The sequence below is a fragment of the Ambystoma mexicanum genome, chromosome 6q (assembly GCF_040938575.1).
Source record: "Ambystoma mexicanum isolate Mex_15411 chromosome 6q, UKY_AmexF1_1, whole genome shotgun sequence".
In the NCBI taxonomy this organism is placed as follows: domain Eukaryota; kingdom Metazoa; phylum Chordata; class Amphibia; order Caudata; family Ambystomatidae; genus Ambystoma; species Ambystoma mexicanum.
The window spans coordinates 1,642,091,569-1,642,108,036 of record NC_090937.1 but is presented as its reverse complement, the minus strand read 5'-3'; positions in this window follow the sequence as shown (position 1 = coordinate 1,642,108,036).

The following is a 16,468-nucleotide window of genomic DNA, read 5'->3' as shown; positions in this document are numbered from 1 at the left end:
AGTGAAAGTCTGGTAGGATTGTCAACAATGAGTACCGTCTCTCGTGCTTGCGATATGGTGCTGGAGAGGGGGCAGACGCCGTGAATTATGCTCTTCTTTCATTCCTATGGCACATAGGCAGAGAGGGGCCGGCGCTATAGATGACACATTCATCCGTCTCTCCACAAGTCTGCAGAGGATGTCTCCCTTGATTGAAGTGTTGGACTTTCTGGCATCGCTGGACCTTCAGGACACCTACTTTCATGTACCCATTCAAATGGTCACATCAGAAATATCAGAGGATTTCGTTCAGTGGAGGCATTTCTAGTTCAAGGCTTTTCTATTTGTCCTCAATACTGTAGGGTGTTTACAAAGGTGATGGGTCCGGTGGGGGCACACCTTCATGCCAGGGGAGGGCAGGTTTTCCCGCACCTGGACAATTGGCTACTGAAGGCTTCCTCTAGAGAACTTTTGTTGGAGCACAGGGGCATCGCATGCAGGGTGCTGCAGGAGCTGGGGTTTATGCTAACTGTGGAGCACTCTCACAGCCATCCCTGAACGTTCAGTACATTGGGGATCGCTTTTAAATGGTGCTGGGCATGGTGCGACGGCTGCTGGATATGGCAGTCCGCCTCCAGCATCCCTTGGGTGTCTGCTATACCACGATTGGGCTACTGCCGGGGAAGAGCTCAGGGTGCAAGGTCCTATGGTGGCCTGTGTGTTTGTGGTTCCGTGGGTGAGACTTCACATTCGGCTATTGATGTCTGACTTGCACCGTTGCTGCATGGAGGACAGACTCTCAAGGTTACGAGACCAGGATTGCAATTACTCCGGAGCTGAGGGCACAGTTTCTGTGGTGGCTGGAAAGGGACAATCTTCTGCAAGGATTTCCGCTGCCACAACCCTCGACTGGGGGGCCGTTTTGGGGACCATAATGCCTAGGCGTATTGGACGGCCATGCAGGCAACTCATTCATCCAACTGGAGGGAATTCGGCAAGCGATTGCTTTGGCCTATTCAGTGGCACAGGCTCCTTTGCAAGCTTCTAGACCAGCGGCCAGAGGGATGGCGGCGTACTGGGCGGATGCTCGGGTGTGCCCATTCAGGATATCTGTGGGTTGGCGCCATGGGCTGACCCAAATTATTTCTTCATACACTATCACCTCATCCTGTATAGGCAGGGGTTGAACTCCTTGAGGGAGGAGGTGTTGAGTGCTGCCACACATGTTCAAGGGTGATTTGTTGTAGTGGCTGAAAATAAATTTGGTGATGGGGTGTAGTAACCCCTGTCTGAAAGCCACACGGTCTGGTAGGACTATGATTGTATACTTACTGTTTCTACCATTGTTATTATTTCCCCTGCTCCCTTCCCATTTAGCCTTGTGGTGCTTTGAAACAGAATTCTTTTGGTTTTTTAATTTATTTTTTATTCTTGCTTTGTAGTTTACAAAAAAATCGTTTAGCAAATGGCGGTGTCTCCTCATAAAGTTCAATCGACCGTCTTCCAAATTTATCACAGCTTGGTCAATTAGCTTAGGTTTCCAAGTTATCCTAGTTGCTTCTCCTAGCAAGCGCTTTTTCCAAAACAATCCTATAAAAGCCAACTGCCCCTATTAGGATCGATGCTTTTGATCAACTTGGCATATATTTCCACCAGACATCTGCTGTCACAGTTTTGTACTCAGTTAGGAAGTGACCAAAACAGCATGTCCTTTGTTCTGAGAAGTGAGTACAGGACGTAAAAAGAGGCATAACGGGTGTTGCTAGGTCTGGAAAAGATCCAGGACTACACTAATGTCGGGACTGTTGGGACTGGGGGTTAGCTAGCCTGTTGGTTGTAGCCCCTGAGCTTCTATCCGGGGCTACGCTAATGTCGGGACTGTTGGGACTGGGGGCTAGCTAGCCTGTTGGTTGTAGCCCCTGAGCTTCTATCCGGGGCTACGCTAATGTCGGGACTGTTGGGACTGGGGGCTAGCTAACCTTTTGGTTGTAGCCCCTGAGCTTCTATCCGGGGCTTCAACCAAAATACCCAGGGCTGTAGCCCCCAGAGCAACGCCTCTGGGCATAAGCATTACTTTCATGTCCTTTATGCAGCAGAATCTGCATAAAGAGCTCTTGATTTAGTAGGGTCACGTGGTTCCATGATTTCCCCGCAAGGGGGTAGTGTTGTGGAGTCTTATCCTGGTGCAGTGGTAGAATCAGCAATTAGTGGTGGCATTCCTAGAATCAGGTTGCCTCCAGTCAAATGTCTGGTGGGGTGTGTGAAAGTGAGTCACCTTCTCCCCATTGTCTCTTCTTTTCACTATTTTCTTCCCTTTAGGGTTTTTGTAATTTCTTTATCTTGTTTCTTTCTGTGGCATCATTGGGGGGTGGGGGAGAGGGGGGGACAGAAGTGTTGTAAAGGAACCCTGGCGTGTTTGTTCTTGGCCAGGGTTTTTCCACATTCTTGACTGTTCGAAGGGTGTGGTGGCCATGGGGTCCGTTTCCAAGCAATAAAGCTTACCTTTACCTACCTGACCGGTTTTCCCGTTACTTCACACGGCCTCTGAAAGTTAGAGGGAAAGCACTTGGTAACCTGCCAGTCTATCTCAGGAAAAACATTTTAAACAGCAGTCCCCTTGCGGGCAGTGAGGTAGCTCAGCGAGTTAAGTACTGACTGCTGAGTTCTGCATCTGAGCAACAGGTGGTCAAGGGATTGAATCACAGCAGGGCTAACTCAGCCTTTGAGAGATTGTGTTTATGCAACTTATTTGCGGCATGGTGGCAGAAGTTATATGAAAACCTAATCTATTATTTGATGGTAGCTTTTTAATGCTCACCTCTGCAGCCTGCTTTTCTGCGCTCGGATTGGGCGACAGGAAATGCCTAAAGGGACGTACTGATAGGCCAGCATGGGACCGTTTTCTGGGGATAAGGTAGACCCCTGTTTGCTTTAATTGCACAATTCCCTAGAAAAATGTACCTGCTACCCCCTCATTTTCAGTGAACCGATTTGTGAATGGGAGCTGTTGTAGCCCGCTCCGGGGTCACTGGTGCGGGCCACATGGCTGTCAGGATCACCCGACAGTACCATTGGGGGTGGCGCTCACGCGGCCACCAAACCCCAGGGATCACCCTGGGAACCCCGGGTCACCGGAACACCACAAGTGGGCTGGGGGCACCCAGCTCACCGCCGCCCCGGCTCTGGGGGCACCCAGCCCGGGGTGGCACCTTTAGGCACGATCACATGGCCCATACCATTGATGGGAACAATGCTACCCAGCAGGCGCACCGACCTCTTCCTTGGGCCTACTGCACACAGTGAGGCACCAGCAGGGTTCTTTTAAAGAACGACACCGGAGTCAGGATAGGATTGACTGAAGAGCCAGAAACAGCGCGTTCTATTTATTACCTTGATCACATGGTTCCTACCATGTGACCATACATAGATCCTTGGGCAGTATTATGTGCCCCAGGAGGGGTGACATGCAACAGTACCCATTTTGGGGTTGCAGGGACTATTTGCAGCAGACACTCACCACACCATCACTCTAGGAAGTGTGATGCAGTTGCAGGGGGCAATGTTATCTGTAGGTGCAGCTGCCAGCTCTCGCGCACTTTTCTGTCGCCATGGATACTAGCAGTGGCGCGGCCTGCCACGCGTGTCTGCAGTGTCCTCCATCTTGAGAAGCTATGCACTTTGCACTCGCTGTTTACTATCTGCACCTCCCCAGCACGGGCAGGTCAATCATTTAAGCAAACAAACAAAACTAGATAATGAGCAATGCACGAGCGTGTTACACGGCTCTGTTAGCTCAAAGCTGTGACGTAGGACATCCGAACGCCAAGCAGGCATCTTTACACAGCCATCGGGATTAGTGGTGACTGGGGCATTTTTTAACTGAAGGGGCATAAATGTTTGTTCCTAATATGCAGGGAGGCACCACAAACCAAACAACAGAGCTTTCGGGGTGAGTGGGGAAGAAAATGTTTAAAATAATGGCATAAAATTGTGCATTTCACAGCACCTTCTGGGAACATTTGGATAACATGGCACACTGCAATCAAATCAATGTTGTATGGGAGCACATGACAAACCCCAATAGATGCAAGTGACCAATAGTGCACAGGACCATTTTCCAATGCATTTTCATTATGCCTTTGTCCACAGCATATGCTAGTATTTAAAATATGTTCATGCATGGTGTGCCTACACATGCTGCACCAATATATGTCAGTATTACCATACAGAGACCCCCAGCCAGTAAAAAATGCTATGCCACATGAAGAAAGTATAGCCAGTCTGGCTGTACTAAGTAAATGATAAGTTACCCACCGTAGTGACTAACAGACTCCTAGTCCATAGTCCTGTCCCCTTTCCTCCATACTGTATGGGCGTCCCTCGCTACGAACGGGAAACAGAACCTTTTTCACCAGAAAACATGGTCTTCCCCTTTAAATTTAGAAGTGCGTTGGTGCGCGGTCATGGGAGCATGCGCTGCCCTGAATCCGCCCACCGGCGCCACTCATCAGTCCCCTTTGACACTTCGACAATATTATGATTGCATAATGACACTGTGATGTTATGGGGCAGGATGGTGGGATGCATGGAGGAAAGGGGACTATGGACTAGGAGTACATTAGTCTCTACGGTGAGGGATTTATAAATACTCTTACGGCCCGTCCTCTTTCCTCCATGCTGTATGGGCGATTGCAACCGAATGCAGCCCTGGTGAGGAGAGCTGCCCCTCACGCTCTTGAAAACTGCCTGGCCAAATGCTGCGTCCGACCTGACACTGGCATCCAAGCAGTAGTGTTTGCAAAAGGCTGATGGGGAAGGCCAAGTAGCCGCGTTGATGATTGTCTGCTATGGAACGTCGTGTCTTTGGAAAGCCGTGGCCTTGGCTCTGATGGAGTGGGCGTGCATGTTTGCTGGCAAAGCCCTGTGCTGCCCCTCATGTGCCTCCTGGATGGCCATAACCATCCACCTTGCTATGGAAGCATTGGGGGCTTGTCAGCCCAGTTTTGACCCACCAAAAGAGATGAACAAGGCATCCGATTTACGGAAGCTATTTGTCCTGTCCAAATAAAATCTTAGAGCATGCCTGACATCCAAACAGTGCAGTACCCTCTGAGACTCATCTGGGTCAGCGAAGAATGTTGGGGGTATGATCTCCTCGTTAATGTGAAAGGAGAAAACAACTTTAAGGAGAAAGGCAGGATGTGCCGTAAGCACCACCTTGTCCCGGTGAAATGAGGTATAAGGCTCTGAAGCCACCAGAGCAGAATTTCACTGATCTAGCATGCTGATGTAAGGCCAACCAGTAGGGCAGTTTTAATAGTAACCAGCCAGATGTATGCTGACGCCACAGGGTTTGTGTGGCATGGCACCCAGCACAATGTTAAGGGCCCAGACCGGGTGTGGACATTTGACAGGAGGATATAATCTGGTCAGACCCGCCAATTGGCTTTTAACCACCAGATTGGAGGAGGAGAGGATGTAATCTTCAGAGTTCTTGTAGGCCCCTATGATACGTACGGTAGGTGTCTACCTACACACCTGAGTGAGCCAGATGCGCAGAGAACGATAACATATTGTCCAGTGAGAATGTCAGCTGATCGATCTTGTTTGTCTTGGCCCAGTGACATAACTTCGTCCACTTGCTCCTGTATTGACTCCTGGTCAAATCAGTTCTTGCGCTTGTATGATAGCCTGTTTGTCCTGTGACAAGTGTAGGTGCTTCAGGGTGTCCTGTTCAGGAGCCACGCTGCCAGGGCTAACTTCTGTGGAGTGGGGTGAACCACTGTGCCCCCTTCTGGGAGAGTAGGTGGGCCGGACCCAACGAGAGGTGTAGCCGAGGCTGATCCGACAGTCGGAGGAGATCCAAGAACCAAGGTCTTGCAGGCCACCATGATGCTATCAAGATGAGTCGAAGGCTCCGTGACTCCCAGACTTTGCAGATGACCCTGTGAATCAGCAAAGTGGGGGGAAAAGCATGGGAATTGAAGTCATTTCACAGAATCTGCAACGCCTCCCCCAGAGATCCCCTGCCTTGCTGCAGCCAGGAAGCAAACTGGTAGCATCTCCTGTTGCTCATAGTGGCAAATAGGTCTACCTGAGGGCGACCCCCCCTGTCGAAAGATCCCCCTCAGGTCCTCTTCGTTCAACTGCCATTCGTAGTTGTCATCCCCCAACCTGCTGAGCCTGTCCGCCTCCAAGTTGGATTCCCCCAGAAGGTGGACTGCTGACAAGTGAATGTTGTTCAACAGTGCCCACTCCCAGATGTTGATTGACAGCCGGCAGAACGGAGGGGACCTGGTACCTCCCTGCTTGTTGATGTAATACATGCAGGTGGAGCTGATAGTCTGGATGCAGACGACTTTCTGTTCCTGCCGTGACCATACTCCATGGACACTGTGGTTGTCCTGTGTAGCCCCCCATCCCTCTAGGGACGGGTATGTGGTAATGGTGACCTCCGGAAAAGGCTGCCTGAACGGCCTGCCTGCTAACATGTTGGTCTCTGCACTACACCACACCCGTTCCTGGTGGAGGTGCTGTGGTATACTGACTACAGCTGTCTGGGAGCCCGTCTCCTGATTCCAAAAGGCTGATAAATGTAGCTGCAGCCTCCTCATTTTGTGTCTTTGTGTCTTGTATGCGGCACTGCCAGGAGACAAGCCGCCATTAGTCTGAGCAGGTGTTGGTAGCACCATGCTGAGGTCACTGGTCTGCTGAGAAAATGTCTTGTGGCCTTCCTGATTGCCGTGATCTTGTCTGCCAAGGGGAAAATCCTCTCCACCCTTGTATCCCGAATTAGCCCCAGGAATGTCAAGGACTGAGTGGGTAGTAACTGCGACTTATTGAGGTTGATAGAGAACCCCAGATTGTATTGCATGTGCATAAGTGCTGGAACTGTACGATGTACTGCCTCGGGTGACTACGCTCGAACTAGCCAGTCACTGCCCAACAGTAAGATGCTAAACCAGCGCTTTTGGGCATTTATTGACCAATAGGCTAATTTGAGCCCCTGAATACAGGTTTGGCGCCAGAAGTGCTGTACCCACAAGTAGTGGTGCCTGCATTGGCCCGTTGATACTGGTCTAGCCAGTGGCCACCGAGCTTGCAAAGGCAGCCCTTGTCCCCAAGATTTACCCCAGATAATAGTGATGCCCACGGATAGATAGCAGTGGTCCTCAGACCCCGCAGTGTGCCAGTGTGGACAGTTTGAATCTGCATTCAGGCAAGGCCTTCCCTGCGAGCAGGTGACAGAAAAACCATTTCCTTGTGAAAACACAAGTGTTGCTGCCCATTAGAATTCTTCAGTAAAGTACTTGAATTACAATGTAATGAAACTATCTTCATTTATATAGCAATTATTTATTCATATTGAGGAGAGGTGTAGTTTGCGAGTGACGTGAGCCAGTCGGGGGAGGAGGGTGATGTGCCAATGATGCTTCCCGCCTGGGGTGCAATCTGGTGTAGGAGCGGCCCGGCCCTGCCCCGCCCTGCACCACCCTGACTACACCATTTTGAATGCCCTGCAGTCTCTTCATTCCTGTCTGTGTGATACCCATGAGGACGCTGCAGCAATAGGCGATCTGGCTTAGAGCCAACTGTAGCTCTTGCTGTGGCCTCTGCATTTTACTCTGACATTCCATATGTATATATATATATATATATATATATATATATATATATATATATATATATATATATATATATATATATATATATATATATATATATAATACATTGCTCCACTTCCTTTTCCTGCCTGTGCCTCACTACTGAGGCAACAGGTGGCGGTTTGGAGGGGGTGGAGGGTACTGGGCTCGGCCCTGCTTTGCCTTGGCGCCATGTGCTGGTTGGCATAAGATATGAGCTGCACTATATGGCTAAACTGGCCTCGTGCACTTTCACTGCATTTTTAGACTGTGGCATAGATTGCCATAGTGCTCAAACACCGAGCCATTTTGCACTTGCACTGGTGTGTAATCTGGCCCCTGGTCTGTGTGTTGGTTTAGATTTAGATGCACATCACGCCTGCTCCCCCTCTCCCCCCCCAGCCAGTCCAGCAGCGCGTGGATACAGGCCAGGGGAAGCACAGAGCACGTGGAGTGAGTCAGCCAGGGGGCATTCTTCCAGATCTCTCCTGACTGTGCGCCCAGGCGCCTCTGGACCTTGTCCTGCCTGCTGCAACAACCGGAGCCAGGGGATAGGTGGGTACTGTGCACCCCACTAGCACGCCACGCCACGTCATGCGTGCCCCTCCCCTCTCCTTCCAGATAGACTGCAAAGTATGAAAACCAGTAGAACCTGTTTTATATCCGCGAACTCTGCATCGTTGCCTATAAGAATCCCTTTCCCCGGGAAGGCAGGACTGGACTGAGCCAGGCTCGGACTGGCCTATAAGGCAGTGCCCAAAGTGACAGCCCCGCCTGTTTTGGCCAAGGTGACCAGTTTGATGAGTAACTTCACTGCACAGCTAGTAGTTTTGACCAGTGTTACTGAACGAATATTTTTTAAAGTGCAATAACAGATTCTCCCCAAACCTTCCCCCCGGGTATTACTCAAACACTCGCTCTGAAAATGAACAAATTACACTTTGCAACTTTCACCCTTAAAGGCAACCGTACGCCCCACTTCAAACCTGGACTGGCAGCCCCAGCAAATTGTCAAACCAGCCCCATTTAACAAAGAGACCGCAAAACCCCATCTTCAAAAGCAAGGGTCTCCAACCTGATGATTAGTACTACATGTCCCATGATCCCTCACCATTGACTATATCGGCATGGGGGTGATGGGAACTGTAGTCCAAAAAGAGCCAAAGGATGCAGAGTCCAGTTAAAGTGTGTAAGAAGGGGTGCTGCTATTCTCACATGCACGTTTTGGGGGTAAGTGGAATGAGGCAATGAAATTGCATTTTCAGCACGTTTGTAGCTTCCCCTCCTGAGCCCGATAGCTTAGCGCTTAATCACGAGCTTTCATGTATGTGCAAGTAAGACAGCACCACCACATACATGCCAACATTCTGTGACCAAAAATCTGCAGAATCCGAAAGTTTCAAAAATAGTGATTAGCATAATGACGACATCACAGGAAGTGATGTCACACCAGTTCGACCCAATGAAATGACAGGGTGTGACATCACAGGCTGCAAAGTGCATATTTAAAGCCCTAGAAGCAAAGTAATTCAGAGAAAAATGTATTGTTGTGTTAAAAGACATGTCGCAGTTTCTGGGGGGGCCCTCTGAGGTTCATGCATAGCCCCTTGCCACTGAACAGGTGGAAAGGCACTGACGCCGTCCCTTCCTTGACCATTGTGGTTATTAAACAAACTTACAAAGTAACTAATAATTTACCATATATTCTTGACAAAATATACCAGAAAAGGAAGATATGCTTTGTGTTTCAAACCAAACCAGCAATCGTGCTGCTGTTGTTTCGCGGTTTCTCTAGTTTTACCCAGATTTGTAAACCTGACAGTTATCCTCAGGGCTTTCGGGAAGAGCACCTGCGGAATGTATTTTACAAGCAGGGTTCTGGCGGAATGCCCCCCTGCAACCCAAGCACTGTCTGCTAATGTGTGAGAATGTACTTGGGATTAGAAAAACCCCACTGGAGGTCATTTAAAAAAGCAATTCTTTCTTGGCGTGGCACACGCACAATATTGCTGAAGCTGATGTGTTGTGAATGACATTTGGCAGTTGTGCCCCGAGTTAATAAACTTGCTATTTAATAATACTCATAACAAAGGGCAGTACATCAAGGAAACCCAGCACTCCAGCAACCTGCCCCCAGACCTCGGACTGCGCTATTTCTGGAAAGTGTCTCCAGGGAAAAGACACAATAAAGCCGAATGCCCATTCGTGTGCTAGCCAGAGGCGGTGCTAGGGGGTAGGGGGGCAAAAGGGACTATTGCCCCTGGTCTTTTGGTTGTAGCCCCGAATATAACTCAGGGGCCACAAGCAAAAGGCTATAGCTAGCCCCGAATCCCGCCAGCCCAGACATTAGCTTAGCCCCTGATCTTGTCTAGACCTAGCAACACCCCTGTTGCTAGCTGTATAGATCAAAGTTGTAAAACGGGCTCTGCGATAGATGGGGGGGGGGGGGGGGGGCAATCCATCTTGCCACCTCCCCAACCATGGAAGTTAGGATGAGGGTGAGTGTGCATCAGGATATGAGTAAAGAAAAAGGGTGAGCACAAGAAGGGAAGAGGGCTAGAAGCTTGTGGACACATTACAATCTATAATACTTTGTAAAAGGAAGCATGCATGCTCTTGGATTCTATGGAGCAGTTGCTGAACTGAAAAGGTCGAAAGGCCCTGATGCCGTCACTCCCCTGATGTCATTAAACAAACTTACAGAGTGATTTACCAACCTGCCTCAGACTTCTGATTGGAGACTCAGACGACGCTTGCAGCGTAGCTACCAACTGTATGTATTTACAGCAGAGCAGAGCTCAGGCAGTGACAGACATTTGGGGCTGCGTTGGGTTATCAAACAGTTACAAAAAAGATAATGGACTTAGGTATTTGTCAACAATGCATGACAAATATTCTTTAAGACACATAATGCTACTGAATATGCAATATGGACTACATGACCACATTGCCTGACTACATTTCGCCATACCACATTGGAAATGTATTTGTCTTGCAACGCTAATGTACTTTATTGATATTGATATTTTATTTTTATCACGCTCGTACACAAGTGTTTCAGAGCGAGGCAAGGGAGGGGAACAGGGAAGAACAAAACAGCGATCTTACTAGGCCCAGTGACATTGAGAACGTGCAAGTGCATGGGAGAGGGGGAGGGGAAAAGTGCATGGAAGGGGGAGAGGTGGAAAGTGCAAAGCAGAGGAGAAACAGAATAATAATAATAAATACATAATAAAGGAAACAAACAGTGGTAATGCAGCCAGCAATTTGCAAGTGCTGGGTTTAAGGCAGCAGCCAGGATAGGTCTGATAAGTGCAGGAAGAAAAAAGTGGGGCGCTGCATGGGTACAGATACAGACCGGAGTTCAAGGGGTGCCCGGAGGCAGTGCGGGAGGGTGGCATGGTGAGCAGGAACCTGGGCCCGGTGGACAGAGGTTGGCCAGGTGCACGGTGCCAAGAGAGAACATAGCAGGGGAGAGGGTAGCGAAGGCAGAAGAAAAGAGGAAGGTCTTGAGGTGCTTCCGGAACCGGAGATGGTTCTCAAGTTTTAGAGTGGCAGGGAGGCTGTTCCAGAGGGAGGCCCCAGCCAAAGACAGAGATCTACCCCCAGCTCGTTTCTTTGGAAAACGACTGACCCTGAGGTAGTAGGAGATAGAGGAGTGAAGAGCTCAAGAGGAGAGGTATTTGCGGAGGGATAGCTGAAGGTATTTTGGACCCAGGACCCAGAAAGCCTTCTGGACAATGCAGAGGGTTTTGAATGTAATCCTTGCATCCACTGGGAGCCAATGGAGAGATTTCAGAGCTGGAGAGATACGATCCCAGGGCTTGAGGCCAAGGACAGGTCTTGCAGTCCTGTTCTGGATATGTTGCAGAGGGCGGAGAGTAGAGGCAGGTAGATTTAGAAAGAGGCTGTTACAATAGTCCAACCTAGAGAGAACCAGAGCTTGGGAGACCATGAGCTTCTGGGGGAAGGAGAGGAAAGGCAGAGTACCTCTGAGGATGTGCAGATGGAAATTTGACTTTTTAGAGACCTCAGAGATGTGGGCGGAGAAGGAAAGGGGGGAGTCAAAGATGACCCTGAGGTTCTTAGCCTTGCAGGTGGGACTAGGAGGAGGGCCAAGGGAGGCCAGCCAGAGAGTGAGGGGAAAGGATGGTGAAGGTGTGCCGATGAGGAGGATCTCCGTCTTGCTGGCATTCAGACAAAGATCATTGGTGGTACATCAATCTTGAATGGCAGTTAGGCAATCAGAGATGAGAGAGGGGGAGGAGGTGGCAGAGGACAGCCTGAAAATGAGTTGAGTATTGTCAGTGTAGCACTGGAAATTTGAGCAGAAAGTGGCAATGCAGTGGGCGAGAGTTGCCAGGTATTGGTTGAAAAGCCAGGGCGAGAGGTTAGACCGCTGGGGAACACCACAGATAAAGAGGAAGATAGATGAAAGGAAGGACCCAAGTTGGACCTGGGAGGGTCGATCTGAGAGGAAAGAGGTCAGCCAGGCCAGAGCCTGATCAGTGATACCCAGGTTTTCACAGAGACAGTTGAGTAGGATGGTATGGTTGACCGTGTCGAAAGGCAGAATAGAGATCGAGGAGGATGAGGACAGAGGGAATGTATTTGTATTTGTATTTATTTTATTTATAAAGCGCAGCCAGGCCCAGGGGCATACGGGCGCATAAGTTAGATCTGGTTACAGTTGCAATTGAAAGCAGTCAATAAGGGTTACGTTACATTGCAGTTACAGGTGGGTACAAACTTAGTCATGCAAATGCATATATACATAGTCTAGTATAAGTACATTAATTACAAAAGTGTGCCAGTGACAGTCGATCATGCTGGGATCAGGCGGTTAGGGTGTCATAGAGTCCATGTTGTGAAGCCAACACTTCGTGTTATGTTTAAATAGGTTAAATGAAGGTTCTGCACGCAAAAGCGCAGGTATTGTGTTCCATAATTTAGAGGCTTGTACAGGGAAGCTAGCACCACCCGAGTTATGAAGTTTAAATCTCGGTATGGACATAGTGTTAGCTTGTGCTGCTCTAAGTGGTCTTGAAGAAGTGTAAGGTGTAAGTTGGTTGGTGAGGTAGGCTGGTGCAAGGTTGGCCCTGGCTTTATGTGTAAGGGCCAGAGTTTTAAGGGATATTCTGTGCTTGACTGGAAGCCAACGTAGTTTGCGTCTGGTCTCCGAGATGTGCATCTTTTTGGGGATGTTGAGGGCAGCTCTGATGGCATTATTTTGAATTACTTGCAGTTTGTTGATATTTTTGTGGCTAGTGCCTAAGTAAAGGGCATTACAATAGTCTATCTTGGATAGGACTAATGCTCTAGCAAGAGTAATGCAATTGGGTGAGGAGATGAACGGCCTACATGCAGTGATCAGCTTGCAGGTGTAAGCGGCTGATGATGCTACTGCATTAGTTTGTTTGGAGAAGGATAAGGTGGCATCGATGTAAACCCCAAGGGTTTTGGTGTTATTTGACACGGGGATGAGATTGCCATCTATGGTGAAGGATTTAAATGCGGGATTGAGATTTTTGAGTTTGGCGTGAGTGCCAAGGATGATCAACTCGGTTTTTTTGTCATTGAGACAAAGTCCATGATGTGCCATCCATGCTTGAATTACTGAGTAGATTTCATTAAGGGTTTTGCTGTCTGTTTCATAGTTCCCCGAGATAGGAATGAGTACCTGGGTGTCGTCCGCGTAATTAGTATATGTGACACCCAGATAGTCAAGGATATCAAAGAGGGGCTTTGTGAATATATTATAGAGTGTCGGGGACACTCAGGAGCCTTGCGGGACTCCACAGGGTACTGGTGAAGGTTCAGCAGAATCAGTGGGAGAGAAGACCCTCATGGTTCTGTTCGCCAAGAAGGAACTGATCCAGGCTGTGGCTGCGTCTGAGAAGTGTGCTGCAGTTTTCAAGTGGTGACAGAGTGTTTGATGGTTGACCAGGTCAAAAGCTGCTGACAGATCAAGCAATAAGAGGAGTGCAAGTTTACCATTGTCTTTCAGGATTTGGATCTGGGTAGTGAGATCTATTAATGCAGTTTCCGTACCGTGTCTCGGTCGGAAACCTGACTGCCTAAGTCCTAGGAGATTGTTTGATTCTAAGTAGGCCTGTATTTGTAAATAGGCTGCTCTGTCCAGTATTTTTAATAAGAAAGGTACAGTTGTTATCGGTCTATAGTTAGACGGGTTGGCTGGATCAAGAGTAGGTTTTTTAAGGAGTGGGATGACCCACGCATCTTTTAGGTTATCAGGCACTACTCCAGTTTTGAAGGAGGCATTGATGAGGTTGGTTATGAATGGTGCCAGGTCGTGCGCAGCAGCTTTGATGATCGGGGCAGGGCAGGCATCACCTTGGCAATTTGAAGGTTTAAGTTTCCTGATGATGTTTTCTACTTCCCAGATTGAGAGGGGTGAGAAGCTGAAAGGTTTACAAGTTGACATAAAGGTAGGTGATTTGTTAGGTAATTGTTTGTAGTCCGGGTCAGCAAGTAGCAGGGATTTTTTTGCGTTGATTTTAGATTGTAGGCGAGCTATTTTATCTAATAAGGCCTTCTGAATATTACTACACCATAGTGCATCTGTAACATATTTGTCTATGGGGGCAATGGGGGATTCTAGTTCTTTCAAAATCTTAAAGAGTTCCTTTGTGTTGGATTCCGCTTGTGTAATCCTTTTGTTATATGTGTCCTTTTTAGCAATAAAGATGGCTTCTTTGTAAGTAGAGGAGGCTAGGGTTAGCTCAGTCTTATTGGATGCTGTGGGATGTTTTTTCCAATGTGACTCTGCGGTTCTCTTAGCTTTGCGTAATTCTCTTAGCTGCGGCGTGAACCAAGTGTTAAGGTGACGCTGTGGTTTGGGTTTCCGCAATTTTAGGGGGGCAATGGAGTTCAGTGCTTTAAGTATAGCCTGGTTGTAGATATCCACTGCGACTGTGGGGTCAGCCTCTGAGTCGATATTGTTCAGGATGGGGAGTAGTATGGGTAAGAGTTTGTCAGGTGTAATATCTTTCTTATTTCTCGTGCTGGTAACTGGGGCGATGATAGGCGCCAGGTGAGGTGTATTGGCTTTGATAGAGAAGGTTATTATGTGATGATCCGACCAAATGCATGGGTCATTGGATAGAAGGTCAATAGAGCAATTGAGGTGAGTGATCCAGTCCAGTGTTCTGCCTTTGATATGAGTGGGCTCGTGAATAATGTGCGTGTGACCCAAATCCGATAAGGTGTTAGCTAGGTCATGGGCGTTAGTGTTCTTAGGGTCGTTAAAACCAAGATTAAAGTCCCCAAGTAAGATCGTTTGAGAGCTGGGTTTGGTATCTGTGGTTATGAGTGATGCAATGTCCTCTATAAAGGAGGAAATGGGACCTGGTGGTCGGTAAATAAGGTGCAAAGATGCCGTGTGGTTAGGTGATAGAGGTAGCTTAATAGACAAGGATTCAGCAGAGGGGATTTGAGAGTCCTGGATGACTTTGATGTCGAATGTATTTCTGAATATCATGGCGAGTCCACCTCCCTTCGTTTGAGTGGTGTTTCTGTCGCATCTAATAATAGCATAATCATTAGGTATAGCAAGGGCCAGAGATGGACCGGAGGCAGCATTAAGCCAAGTTTCCGTGACTGCGAGGAGATCGAGCTTTTCGTGAGATATAAGGTCAGCGATGTCGAGAGCATGGGCAGGAAGAGACCTAGCATTCACCAGAGCTGCTTTAATGAGTTTGTCTTTTTGGGAAGATTTTTCAGGTGGTACAGGTAGGTCGTGCAAATGGGTATGGGCTAACTTGACTGAGTCAGTGGTCGAATTGGCAGGGTTGTGGTCAGTATGCAAATGTTTCATGCTGCGGGCTCTTAATCTAAAGTTTCTGGTTAAAATGCTAGGGTGGTGGGAGCATGGAAAGGTAGGTGGGCTAGTTCTAGAATTCAATCTAGTGTTTCTAATGGCCGTAGTACAAGGTTGGTTAGGTGTTGGTCTGGTAGCAAAGTGGCGTATCCAGAGAGCTGGATCATCCAAATACGGGTTAGCAGGTGTCATGGTGATAGGCCGCGAGGTGAGGGTGGTGGTTAACATGAGTGTGCAGGTGTAAGTGTCTTGACTAGGAAATGGATTAGGTTGACTAGTCCAACGTCTAGTGTAGATATACAGTAGGTGGATGAGAGTAGATAGGCACCAATACATGATGTGGGCAGTGTTGCTAGTAAGCAGGGGTTGCAAATGTGGTCTATTGGCGACCATAGGCACAACACAAATCAATCAAATGTGGTCTTGTAGGCGACCATAAGGCACAACACAAATCAATCAAATGTGGTCTTGTAGGCGACCATAAGGCACAACACAAATCAATCAAATGTGGTCTTGTAGGCGACCATAAGGCACAACACAAATCAATCAAATGTGGTCTTGTAGGCGACCATAAGGCACAACACTAATCAATCAAATGTGGTATTGTAGGCGACCATAAGGCACAACACAAATCAATCAAATGTGGTCTTGTAGGCGACCATAAGGCACAACACTAATCAATGACATGTGGTCTTGTAGGCGACCATAAGGCACAACACAAATCAATCAAATGTGGTCTTGTAGGCGACCATAAGGCACAACACTAATCAATGAAATGTGGTCTTGTAGGCGACCATAAGGCACAACACTAATCAATCAAATGTGGTCTTGTAGGCGACCATAAGGCACAACACAAATCAATCAAATGTGGTCTAGTAGGCGACCCTAAGGCACAACACAAATCAATCAAATGTGGTCTGTAGGCGACCATAAGGCACAACACAAATCAATCAAGTGTAGTTTGTAGGCGACCATAAGGCACAACACTAAACAATCAAGTGTAGTT